The sequence below is a fragment of the Notamacropus eugenii genome, chromosome 2 (assembly GCF_028372415.1).
Source record: "Notamacropus eugenii isolate mMacEug1 chromosome 2, mMacEug1.pri_v2, whole genome shotgun sequence".
Taxonomy (NCBI): domain Eukaryota; kingdom Metazoa; phylum Chordata; class Mammalia; order Diprotodontia; family Macropodidae; genus Notamacropus; species Notamacropus eugenii.
The window spans coordinates 246985674-246999295 of NC_092873.1; positions in this window are offsets into that span (position 1 = coordinate 246985674).

A 13622-nucleotide genomic window follows, 5' to 3' on the forward strand; every position below is an offset into this window, starting at 1 on the left:
CCTAAAGGGGGACTCAAAAGATAATTCTCTTTTGGAGACTCCCTTTATTGGCTAAGAACTAATGCTCTCACCTTCCCCAGATATGCTCCATTCCTCCCAAAGGTCAAGGCACTCATCTCTGCCAATAAGGAGAGACAGTCTCATGACAATGGGCTTTGGGACAGAGGCTGCATTTAAATAAAGTGGTAAACTCCAAGTCAATTCAGTTCAATTTTTCCAGTTCAAAAATGTGTACATTAAGTTACAACAGTGAGTATTTATCAAGAACATACTAAATGCCCAGCACAGTTTTACAGACTATGAGTGATTCAATTTCAAAAAGCTTACAAATCTTTTTTTTGGAGGGAGAACAAAAGAATACTCCAGTACAAGCTGGAGGATCATAGATTTAAAATGGAAAGGGACTTTCAAGGTCATTTAGTCATAGGCTCATAAATGTATTCAAAGAAATCTTACAAGCCATCTATTTTCTCATTTTAAAGGATGAGTATCTTACTTTAAAGAAAGTGAAGTCCAGGAAAAGTAAATGACTTGCTCAAGGTCATATGGGTAATAATAGAGGTTTTCCAAGTGGTACAGTGGATAGAGTGCTGGACCTGAAGTCAGGAAGACCTGAATTCAAGCCTAGTTTCAGACACGTAGTATCTATGTGACCCTAAGCAAGTCACTGAACTTTTGCCTGCCTCAGTTTTCTCAACTGTAAAATATGGGTAATAATAACATCTACTTTCCCAGAATTGCTGTGAGAATCAAAACAAATAATTTATAAAGTGTTTAGCACAGTGCCTGACACATATTAGTCTCTTAATAGATATAGATAGTCTCTCTCCCCTGACTCTAAATCTGCTGATTTTTTCTCTGCCACTCCATGTCCCCTCAAACAAATGTATAACAAACTTTTATATACTATACATGCAAGAGGATTTTTTTTTTAATGAGGCCAAAGTCACCAATAGAGGTGAAAAATCTCCAAAGGGAGATGGACCTTGAAGAAAGCTTTAAATTTAAATAGGTAGAGGATGACAAAGAGTAAGCAATACCAACAAAGGCAGGGAGATAAAAATGGCAGTGGCATATATAGGGAACAGTAAAGAGATATTCCAGGATGGAATGGAGGGACAATGTCGATGTATCCTAGAACAGGGCTTCTTAAATTTTTTTCTACTCACAACACTTTTCTTTTGGACAGTGTTCTGTGGTGGCCTCAGGGCATGCACAGTACAAAGCGCACATGCTTTGTGTTCAGAACCAAGACTGCACTGAAGCTGCCCAAAGCAGCACGGTCAAGCCAAGCACCACCAGACACACCTCAGATTCATTATGTATTTTATTTTAATTAATTTTTGGTCATTGCGCATTCAGAAACCTTTTACTGTGGCCCAATGTTTCTCAACCCACAGTTTAAGATGCACTGTGCCTAGAAGATGACATTGGATCCCAGGGGGGATTCATCTATAGTTTTTTTTTCAATGTGAGATTTTCAAAATATTTCACCTTGACAGTCAGTCATGGTCAAAGTAAATGACACTCTTTCAATGCCACTTTAAAACTTCTTAACTCTCAAAATCTTCTCTCAGCTTAGAGCAAACAATAGGCCAGTCATGGCACAAAGCCTTGGCTGGTTTCCCTGGGAGTTCTGCCAAAGGTCCCTGCAATCATCTTCAATGGGCCATTTATTTTATGGTTCCTTGAAGGTCTTGTCTGGAGTCACACTCTTTATTCACATCCACAAGGTAGGGTCCTTTGAGGTTAATTCCTCACCCTTTGAAAGAAAGTGTCTTTTATTTCACAGTTTTCTAAAAGAAAAGATATGTACTATTTCAAGGATATTGCAGTGGTATGATATGACCATGAATCAAGAACCGGTTGTGACATTTAATGATGAGCCATCAGAGTGTACACTACTTTAAAATCTTTGGAATCAGAATGAATACACACACTTGGATCAGTGTCCAGCATTGAATATGTTAATAAATTAAACAAATGCACTTTGCATCCTCCAACGTATATAAAACAAAAGCCCAGGTCATCGTGCCAATGCACAGTACTTTAGCCAGAAATAATAAAAGTTAATCACCTTGTCAACATTTTTAATTTCACCAAGTGAGGGATAATATCTCCTTAGGAAGAAAAAACAAATCCTTGAATCTGTCTGGTCAATAGGATGTTTAAGGAAGAGCCAACCAATCTTCTCAGCCTTGGTCTGCAGTCACCTGTAATACCTCCTTCAACTTGAAGACAGAAATGCAGAGGAAAGGAAGAAAGTGTTGATATGTAAGTCATCCCTCGGGCAATGAATCAGTTTTCTTCTGAAAGAAATTAGCAATTACCAGTATTTATTCAGTGAATAAGAGTCAGGCAAAATGAACAGATAGTGATTTAGGATTCAACACACTGTCACCATTACAACAAAAGAACCATGGGGTTTATCTTCCCTAAGACAAATAAGATTTTGAGAACTATAACCAGTTTCAGTTTGGGCTGCTTTCCAGATTTTTACAAAGAACTTAAAAATTACATAATAATCTATCGTTTATATTTATTAGCTTTTGTCTTCCCAAGGATGTGCTAATGAATTGAGAGAGCCTTGAAAAGGACAGGCTCAGGTCAACGATAGAAGTGAAAGAGTCTAGAAACTATAGCTAGGGTCCCTCAAGGTCAAATCTCAAGTCTGACATGACCTTTGTAAGTCATATGCCTAAAACAAAAAGGTCATATTAATTGTCTTTTCAGCCCCTAAATCTGTCATTTTGCAATATCCTCTAGGTAGAGCCTCCAAATCTCTATTTCAAGTGTCTTTCTCCCCACAAGCCAACAAACTATACTATGTGCTAGACAACATATCTGCAAAACTCCATCAACTGATTGTGTGTTACTTGAATCAAAGCTATAATATCCTTTCAGATCTGGCTCTACAACTATTTGCCTCCAATCTACCTTTGTAAGCTAATTCTTCTACTTCCAGGAATGAAAGCAGATTTGTCTTCTCAATGTCTCCAGAACACTCCCTAGGGTGAGCCAAGATACAAAAGTAGCATCAAGTTCTGTCCACCATCCCCTAAAAAATAACCCTCCTCCAAACAGTTCTAGAAAATGCCACAGACTGAATCTGACATGGAAGTTTTCCCCTCCCCCCAAAAAATGTCACAATGAGGCATTTTTCATGCCTACGTTGGCTTAAGAGATAAGACAGAAAGATCTGTGGACACTAGGAATGCCAGGAACAGCCAAGGAGAACTTCAGTATCTATTTTAGAGATAACAAAATGGAGTCTATATATCTACATCTCTCTCTCTCTCTCTCTCTCTCTCTCTCTCTCTCTCTCTCTCTCTATATATATATATATATATATATATATATATATATATATATATAGCTGCAAGGTGTCTGAGACAGTATACCTTGCTGCCTCTTCGGAAAACAGTGTTAGAAAAGAGATAAATTGAGAAGGTGGGGTATATTTTTAAAAATTATATACTTTTTAATCAGCAAAAATCTGCTTTTTCTAATTGAGAATGAAAGAAAAGCAAAATCCTTTTTACACACATTATAGTCAAACAAATTTCTGTATTGGCCATTCAAAAAAACTAAGTATCCAAGAAAAGGAGGTTGTGGTACACCAAGACAAGAGAAGGTCCCAGCTGTTCACCAATTTATGGTCAAATCCTAAGATTCCTATCCTTTGCTACTTCAAGAAGAGCTACATATTTTTATACATACTTAGAACTTGTTTGCTGAGGAATAATACCTCCCTTAATCTATATATCTACATTCCTTCTTTTGTTTGCTCCTTCCTTTTCCCTTTCTCTCATATTTCCTAATTGAGTTTTGAAATTATTTCTGTATCTCTCTCTCTCTTTTTCTCTCCCTCCCTCCCTCTCTTCCTTCCAATGACTAGCTCACATGAGATCGAGATTCAAGTGTTAATTGCTTCCCATTTGACCCCATCCTTCTTATCTGTGTAGATATCTACCCTAATTATATTAGATAATTTCCCCTAATTTCCTCTCTCCCCAACCTATTCCTCTTCTCCTCTCTATTTTTCTCATAAGATCAAGACATAATAGGACTGCTACTGCATCTCCTTTAATTAGACTTCATTTATAACCCTACATGATGATGATATAAGGGGAAACATCCCCTCATATTTCAGTATGAGCAATTTATCCTTATTTATTCCCTTATGGTAGTTTAGCTTTATGTTTTCCTTAATTCCAGTGTTTCAACTCAAAGTCTATGCAGCTCTGGTCTTTTCATTAGGACTTCCTAGACGTCCTTAATTTCATTAAAGATCCATATGTCCCCCTACAGGATTGTACTTGGGGTTGCTGCATAAGTTATTCCTGGTTGTAAGCTTATGTCCTTTGTCTTCTGGAATATTATATTTTTTTTAGCTCTGATCCTTTATAGTGGTAGCTACTAAATTGTATATGTTCCTGATTGTGGCTCCTTGGTACTTGAAATTCTTTCTTTCTGGCTGCTTGAAGAATTTTTCTTTTACCTAGACTCTCTGAATTTTGACTCTCATATTCCTTAGAGTTTTAATTTGATGATCTTTTTCTGGAAGTAATCAGTGAACCCTTTCTATTTCTACTTTGTCCTCTGGTTCTAGGATCCTTAGACAGTTTCTTTTGGGGCTTCTTGAAATATGATGTGCAAACTCTGTTTTTGGTCATGGCATTCAAGAAGTCTAATGAGTTCTAATTTTTTTCCCTTTGACCTGTTTTCCAGGTTAGTTGTTTTTGTTTTCAGATAACTTAATTTTCTCCTATTTTTGAAATCTGATGTTGTTTTAACATTTCTTGTTTGTTTATAGAGTCATTGGTTTCTATTTAGTTCATTCCAGTTTTTAGAGTTTCTTGCTTGGACAAGGTTTTGAAACTCTTGGACCAAGCTATAAATTCCCATTCCAATTCTTTCTTCCATAGTTCTCCTTTCTTTTCCACCTTTAAAATTCTATCACTCATTTCATTCATTAAAAATGCATTTTTAACTCTTTTTAAAAATATGTGTTTCATCCCTTCCAGGAATTCTAGTTGAATCTGTGTCTAAGCTGTTAGCATTCGACTTGATAGACTCTAACATCTTTTATAGTTCTATATCTAGGATCTTATGATTCCTCTATGTTGCCTTTCCAGGAATCTCCTCATCTTAATTTCTCTGCTTATACAAAATCTAAACCACCCACCAAGGTCTAGATTAAATCCTATCCCATTCAAGAAGTCCTCCCTAATGAATTCAACTTACAGTGTTGTCTCCTTCCTCTGAACTCATAGTACCTGCTATCTATGCTATTTATTTGTCGATTAGTCATACTGTCTTATAACCTCTCTTAAAATTATCCCTATATGATTATACAACTTTTACAGAGTTATTAACTTATCATATGTATATGCTTTATCACTCCAATTAGAATGTTACAGAAACATGATTTGGTCATTCAGCCAGCCAATATACATTTATGAAGTGCCTACTGTGTACCAGGCACTGTGCCAAGTGCTGGAGGATACAAAAAGAGTCAAAAAACAGTCTCTGTCCTCTAGGAGCTCACAATCTAATGGGAGAGAAAACAAGAAAACAAATATGTGCAGACAAACTCTATGCAGGATAAATAATAAATAAATGGTGGATAGAGGGCTGACCTTGGAATCAGGAAAACTTGGGTTTAACTTCTGGCTCTGACACATACTGTTTGTGTGATTTGGGGTCAAGACACTTAACCATTCTGTGACCCCTATAAGTTTCTAAAAGTTCCTAAAGAGTAACTCATCTGTTTTGATAGAGTTTCCTCACTAAGAGTTCCCTATACCAAAGAAGTCATACATCATGACCAAAAACCAAATGAAAACACAAAACCAAGCTTATTTTCCATAAGAGCAGAAACTGAGGCTTACTCCTTATTTGGTGTAGTTGCAATGCTAACTCAACACAGAACAGGCACTTCTTATGTAAAACTCCAACAAAAGACAGGTAGAAAGATAACTCTCATTTTAAAAAGTCAAACACACACACACACATATTGGAGAATCTTCCTACCGAAGGACGCATAAGAAGCATGTGAATGAACACAACTACAAAATATTCCAACTTAGTAACTGAAGAGATATTCATTGTCCCATGATGAGGCTTCACCAATAGAATAAAAAATTATAGTAGCCTCTAAATTAATATTATTATTTAGAGCCACGCCAAACTACCAAAAGCTTACCTTATGTAATTAGAAAAATGGTAAACGTAATAATAATCCGGATAAAAAATATCAAGAATTTCAAAGAAAACAGTGGGAAAAATTGGGATGGGGCTTAGCAGCATTAGAACTCAAATTATATTACAAAGTAGCAATTTAAACTATTTAGTACTGGTAAAAAAAAAAAATAGAAAAGTCAATTAGGAACAATTAGGTCCCTAACATACAAAAGGAAATTAATATAGTTACAAAGTGTTCAATAAACCCAAAGACCTCAACTACCCAGAGAAGGACTCATTACTTTTTTAAATGCTGGGAAAATGGGAAAGCAGTCAGGCAGAAATTATGGTTAGAGCAACATCTCACACTGCGCACAAAGATAAACTCCAAATGGACACAGCACCTGCACGTAAAAAGATCACATCAGTGAGAAAAATTAAAACTCAAAAGCTTGTGGAAGTGAATGTTGAAAACTAAAATTAAATACATTAATTTAAAGGAAAAAAACAATACAAAAGACCACATCATATACAAATTAGAGGAGCAAATTAAGGAGATACTTTTTAAAACTATGGATATGGTTTATGACCAAAGGATAAGGAAGATCATAGAAAATAAAATTGATCACTTCAACTGTATAAAATTTAAAACCTCCTGCACAAAATCAATTCTGTTAAAATTAGAAGGGAAATAATTAACTAGGAAAAAAATCATTGCACCAAGTTTCACTAACGATGGTTGAATATGCAAGATACGCAAGGAGCATATTCAAATATATAAGGACAAGGGCTGTTCATTAAATTAATGGTCAAAGAATATAAACAGATAGCTCTTAAAAAAAGAAATGCAAAGTACAAAAGCCATATAAAAATGCTCCAAATCACTAATAATTCAAGAAATGCAAATTAAAACAAGTGTGAAGTTTAACTTCATATCTACAAGTTTGGCAAAAATGACCAAAAGAAGGAAAATGACAATTGTTAAATATGCACTACCAGGAGATCTATGATGTGGTCTAGAAAATGAACCAGGTTATTTGAGCATCTGGTAGAGATTTGGATTCCAACAAGCAAAAAACAAAGGAATGAAACTTCTGAAAATGGGCTGCTTGGTGAGGAGAGCATTTCTGCTTTTACCCTTGTTCTCCTTATACTCTCCTTGGTCAGAGAAAGACCTTGACAACTTTGGTGGGTTTGGAAGATTTCAGACTTTTCATCTTCCCATCCATGTCTAAAAAGCATGGACTGAGCAGCTGACACAATGTCTGCATTCAAAGCCACGAATAAAACAGACATAGATTTGCAGTTCTGCAAAGAGCTCAGCAGAGAACACCATGACTAAGAAAAACCTTGAGTACCCTACAAAGGGGAGAAAAGAACTTCTAGTCATCAGGAGCTGTGAACTATCCCTTTGCCACATATATACCCAAGCTGAAGCCCACTTTCCTCTGGATTCTGTACCTACTGGTGGGAGATTGTGTGAGACTTGAATGGGATGTTTTATAACAACTATAGTACCTTAGGAAATATCTCTATCTGAAAGCTACTTAAGTCTGGCTAACTAAACAATACTCAACTGATAATCCCCATGAAAAAACATCAGTGGGGACTTGTGAGTTATGACATTAGAGAAGATGCAAGTCCCAATTCCTCAAGCGTATCTCAGGCCTCTGAGGGGACGTAATAGCCAGGCTCTAGGGAACTGACTCTTTAAGGCATGTAAGAGATAAGTGCCATAGAGCATGGAATATATAGAAAATTGACAAAGATGCTGAGAAATTCAGCCTCCTAAATAAATATCGAATTTATTCAAAAAGTTCTTTTTCTAAGGATAATTGTAGTTTGGTGTTGTGGAGTGTAGAACATATGAGCAAGAGTAGTTCAAATACCTTAACAAAGTTAAGTATGAAGTCTTTATTCAGGCTTTCCAGATATCTCCGTTTGCAAGGCATAGTCTCCATCAACTCTCCATCAACTTTGTCTCCCTCATGGGATATGAATGAATACCCATTCTCTGGGGCCGTTGCCACTGAGGATCATTAATTGAATTAGGACTATTGTGAGTGTAAGCTTTACAGTTGAACTTGGCTTATTAAAAAGGTGGGGAGGGGACAGAAGGAGCACAGTGGAGATCACATTGACTGGAATTGGTAGAGGAACCATACACAAAAATTGGACCTGGGTTCCTGAAGGGTTAAGGCCTGCATGTGTCTAGTCTCCAAGAAAACCCTAAGCTCCAAAGATAGAAGTTCACTCTGCGTGTACAGCCCCTCTCTCAGCTCTTTTCTCTGTTCATGCTAAGTTTTCCGAGCCTGTCTGTGGATCAAAGCTTTTAAATTTCCACGTCTGATATGTCTGGGGTCAGTGGGTTCCTTGACGAGGGTTGCATGGATAGATAAGATCCTCCTCTCAGCTCTCAACTTCTCATGTCCCTGTTCTATCTAGGCTTGGTTCTCTCAGCTCTATTTCTTGGCCCCTTCTTCCTAGATCTCTCTGTTCCTATTTAAAAGTCATATCTATTGGTTTGGCTCAGATTGATAATCGCCTAGGGTTCAACAATACTCTGGTATCAGTAAGCAAATATTAGGACAAGGGTATTCACTTACACCTCATTCAGGAGATGCAAAAAAGAATTGCCTCATTCCTCAACCTAGACAGACTGACAAAGCTGGGGGTCCAAAGTTTTGTGGTCATGTAGTCTACCATTGGTTTTAATCTAGGTGAGAACTTCCATGAGGAGGCAACACTTAGCTCAGAAGGGGAGGAGTGAGGAGAAAACTGGAAGATTGCACAGCTAAAGGAAAGGGAGGATTTAGAGTGGGTGAATGTTAGAAGATAAGTTGTTGTTTTGTATTGTCTTGGCTATTGATTGAACTGCCCTGCCACCTCTGGACAAGTGGATCACATACTTCGAGATTAGATCAAGACCCCCACTTCTGAGAAAACTAGACAAGGCCACTTCTGACTATAATTTGCAGGCAACAGTGTAAAACCACTACGTTCCTGTAGAATAATGGATTTGAAATTAGGAAGACCTGCATCTCGGACACTTGAAACCTGGACAAGTCACTTCATCTCTCAAGACCTTGGATTTGACAGCCTCTAAGGTCTCTTCAGGCTGTAATCCCATTATTTGAATAGACTATAACTTGTTTATCTTTCTCTTTTCCTCTGTTTTCTTTAAATTTCTATTTTTCATTCTTCCTCTTCAGTTTTGCAACATTTTGTCCATTTTTTCATCTCATTATTGATATGGAATTTGTTAACCAGACTTTGTCCTTTTCTGGGACCCAATGCAATCTCTAAATAAGAATATTTGGAGAATTTCATGAAATAAGAAAATGGGATGGAAAGAAACATAGATACACCATGAAACAACAGCACAGGACTTGAGGGCAAAATACATCTGAATTCTGCTTCTGCTTATACCACTCCTGAGTAAGTTAATTATGCCCCTGTCCCTGTTCTCCCATTAGTCAAAAGACAAAGTTTGAGTAGATAAGCTCCAAGGTCCCTTCAAAATCAAATTCCTCTAATCTACCTGGTCTTTTATTTCAATATTCTAAATTTCCTGTCAGACAAGAGGGGGGTGGAGGGAAGAGAAGAGAGAGAGAGAGAGAGAGGGAGAAAGAGAGATGAACGGATGATGGTGAGAGAGAGAACAGAGGGAGAAGTTCTTTACTAAATGCTTATTATTTGTCAGGCTTGATATATTCAGAGGTTAGATGAGATGACCACTTGTTGGAGATATCATAGAGGACATTTATTAAACTAGGGAACTCTCTAAATGCTTTCCAGAACAGTTTTTTGGGGGAGTATCTTATTTTAGGGAAACTCTTTTTTTGCTGTAAATTTCAACCTCAAAGTTTAACGATACTATCAATACTAGAAAAAAACTGGGACCACCTAGGAATGGTAAAGAAGGGAGCAATGAGAAACATGCAATGCAAATTTGATGGCAGGAACACAATTTTGTCAAACCTAACGAATGCTAGGAAATATTACCAAAGCTCTTGCATATTTGAAAACATGCATCATCTGAAGACAACAACAGTAAGCTGTTATTTGAAAACCGATTCCCCCACATCGTTAAAGCTTTATTTGCAGAACAATATAAGTTACTATGCACCAACAGAAAGTGAAGCCCAGTGACTAGCTGGGGCCATTCTATTTACTCAGATAAGTGGGAAGCTCCCTTCATTTCCACAAGAGGTCACTCTAACCTTTGTAGAAGAGAAAGGCTGGCCAAGGAGGCAGCCCAAAACATGGCATTGCTTTCCCAGCAGAGCCGCAAGCAGGGAAATAGATGAACACCAAGTGCTGTTTGGAGAAATTCCCTGCCAGTCCTTCTGTGTTGCTTTACTAGACGTATTTTCTTTTGGTTAACATTTTAAAAAGACATTTGGTGATGCAATTTAAAAGCATAAGGTGATGCTTCCTACATTTTATTTCAGATTTGACAACATGGGAGTCTGGGGTATTTCTCAGAAGAGTTAGGAACAATTAGAAAATAGGGTCGAGACATCTATCCATGTGGTTCTAAATACCACACTGCCCAGAGAAGAAGGACGTCCAGAAAATGCAGTGACACCATCCCAGTTTGTATCACATGATGTCTGAAAAGCAATTCTCCACTGAGACATGTCTCAATATTTTAGGTACAGTTAGTCTGGAACAGGTTAGTTCTCCTTTTAATAACAAATGAAGTTGCAAAGTATGTGTAACAATCACTGTAATGCTTCTTGGTGTGCGTGTGTGTGTGTGTGTATGTGTATGTCCGTGTTTGTGAAAGATACCTATTTACACTGAAGGCAGGAAAGCCATTTCCTGCCTTACAACAAAAAAGCAAACCCACAGCTTCTCACACTCTTATAAGAAAAAAAAAAAACCCACAGCTTCACAGTCTTGCACAGCTGAATCTCATTCGTTGAAGTCTATGGTCTTTTATGGTGATGCCTGTGGCTGGAACATCTACCACAGGATAGCTTCACTAACTCTACCTTAAAGAGAAAACTGGCACTGCAGCAGAATCATGTTCTGTTTATCTGAGTTATAATTCTGAACTGCTAACAGACTTAGAATGTTAGAACTGAAATCTCAGAGATCCCTTGCTTTTCAGGAGAAAACTGAGTCCCAGAGAGATTATATGACTTGCTCTAAACCACATAGTTAATTAGGCAAAAAGGGAGGAGCAGAATTCAGTTCTCCTGATTTCCTATCTAGTATTCCTTCTTCTACGTCATACTGCTAAAAGCACATCACCTTTCTATTGTTAGGAAACTCAGTTTCCTTTCTCTGAAATGAGAATACTGAGATATTGGCTGTATTGAGAGGAACATGGATAGGAAGGTCCAATTCAAATTTAACAATTGAATCCAATAAACATCTATTAAGTACTCATTATTTGTTAGTCCTGGCAAAAATACAAAATTGAAGACAGCTCCTGGCCTTATGGAATTTATGGGCTGAGAGTACTATTAAATCAGGAAAAGACAAACACTTCATTTGGACCCTGAAAGCTATTTTAGTATGGAGTGATAGTTTGATCTTCATTGCTAGAATATATCTAACACAAGTATTTCTGAGAACAATTCATAGAAATACACTTTAGAGATATATTTACTGATAATAAGTATAGAACTTGATTACATTCAATCCCTTGGGATTATACAGCACCTTTGGAAGTGCAAAGGTTTATTATTTGCACATCTTATATCCCATTCATTTTCCTAACATCTCTAGGGGAGTAAGAGAAACAATGCCCATTTTACCTATAGAGAAATTAAGGTTAAGGTTTTGGCCAGTTATAATCTATGGCAATTCTCAATTCCCTCTTCAGGAAAAATGGGATTCCATCAGGTTTTTTTAATGTCCATTTTATTCAAGTATCTCCAAATGCCTAATAATATAATTTCTATTAACAAAATGGGGGAAACATACAAGGTAAATGGTTTGTCCCTGATTTATATAATAACTCATTATTAGGGTTCATGGTAGGAGGGGGGAAGGGGAGGAAGGAATGAATTCCCATTACACTTGGAAGAGGGTTTTTTCTGCCATGAACGGTAAAAGAGAATATCTCATTTCAGAAAGTGGAACCAGAAGCAATGAATAAAAGTTGCAAAAAGGCAAATTTATGATCAATACTAGGGGGAAAAATCTTCCTAACCATTAGAGCTGCCCCAACATGCCATAGAATGCCTCAAGGGGTGATGGATTTCCCTTCAATGGAGGGAAGCTTTCAAGCAGAAGCTGGAATGACCACTTGTTGGGCCTGTTATACTAAAGAAATGTGGGTGTATGGGTTGGACTATCCGGTTGCTAAAAATCTCTTCCAACTGTAAAATTTTGATTCTGTGACTGGACCACTATGACCTTCTGCATGTATTTAATTAATGTATGTCAAACTGTCTTTTGTTCCTTAGTTTCTGTTTTTCACATCAATTTTACATCTAAATTCTACTCCAAATAATGATACATTCTGGGACTTCTTAAGAATCTTTAAAAATGTAACTCTTGGCATATTTTGCAATGTTCTTCAAACCTTTCGTTTTTCAAGAACTGGTTTTCTATGACATATGCAGCAAGAGGTCTCCCAGGACCCAAAGGGTAGTTGAAGGATTTGTCCCAAAAATATCACTTTTGAGAGTGTTCTGGTTGGGAGTTGTAGAATGAGGAGAAAGAGTGGCAGAAAATGTTAAAGCTGGCCCTCCATCTTCTGAGATAATCTCTCTTGAGTCAGGTATGGATTGAGGTATCCTCAGGGGGTATCCTCATTAGACCTCAGCCATCAAGGAAAGCTCTGGACCATGATTACTCTGAATCACTAGTTTTGATTACAGGAAACATGAAGACTTAACCTCTAAAAATAAGCTTGAATTGATGTCATTTTCCATTCATTCTTTAACCCACAGTGACCTACCTTGAGCAAAGTTCTACAAACACTCCTAAAAAAAGTTGGATCATTGATGGTGCAGCAAATAACTACAGCAGTTTTTCAAAGAAACACAAAAATATTCATCTCCATCAGTCTTCTTATACACCAAATGAGGACATTTCCACACTTTGCACGGGGAGCTATCTAGGGAGCCAGAAATAAGGTCATACCTAGTAACTTTATTAAGTTGACTCTTGGTCAGATCCTCTATGCTCAGTAATGCAAAACTACCATTATCTGGGACAGAACAAAGTTTTCAACTTTCCAGATCTATCTCCAACATTACACAAATTTCACAAGAAAGGGGGGCAATAGTACCCTGGCTTTATCCTCCTCAACTAGATCAGTAATCTTATTGATATGGGTATTCTCTTAAATCCATGCCTATCCATTCTGTACATATTCTTTTCCATAGTCTCTCCTAAATTCACTGCAGATCTACCCCACGGTCTGAGAGCCTTCCTCATGTCCCCTTGATATCAGCAGATATCAGTGGGAG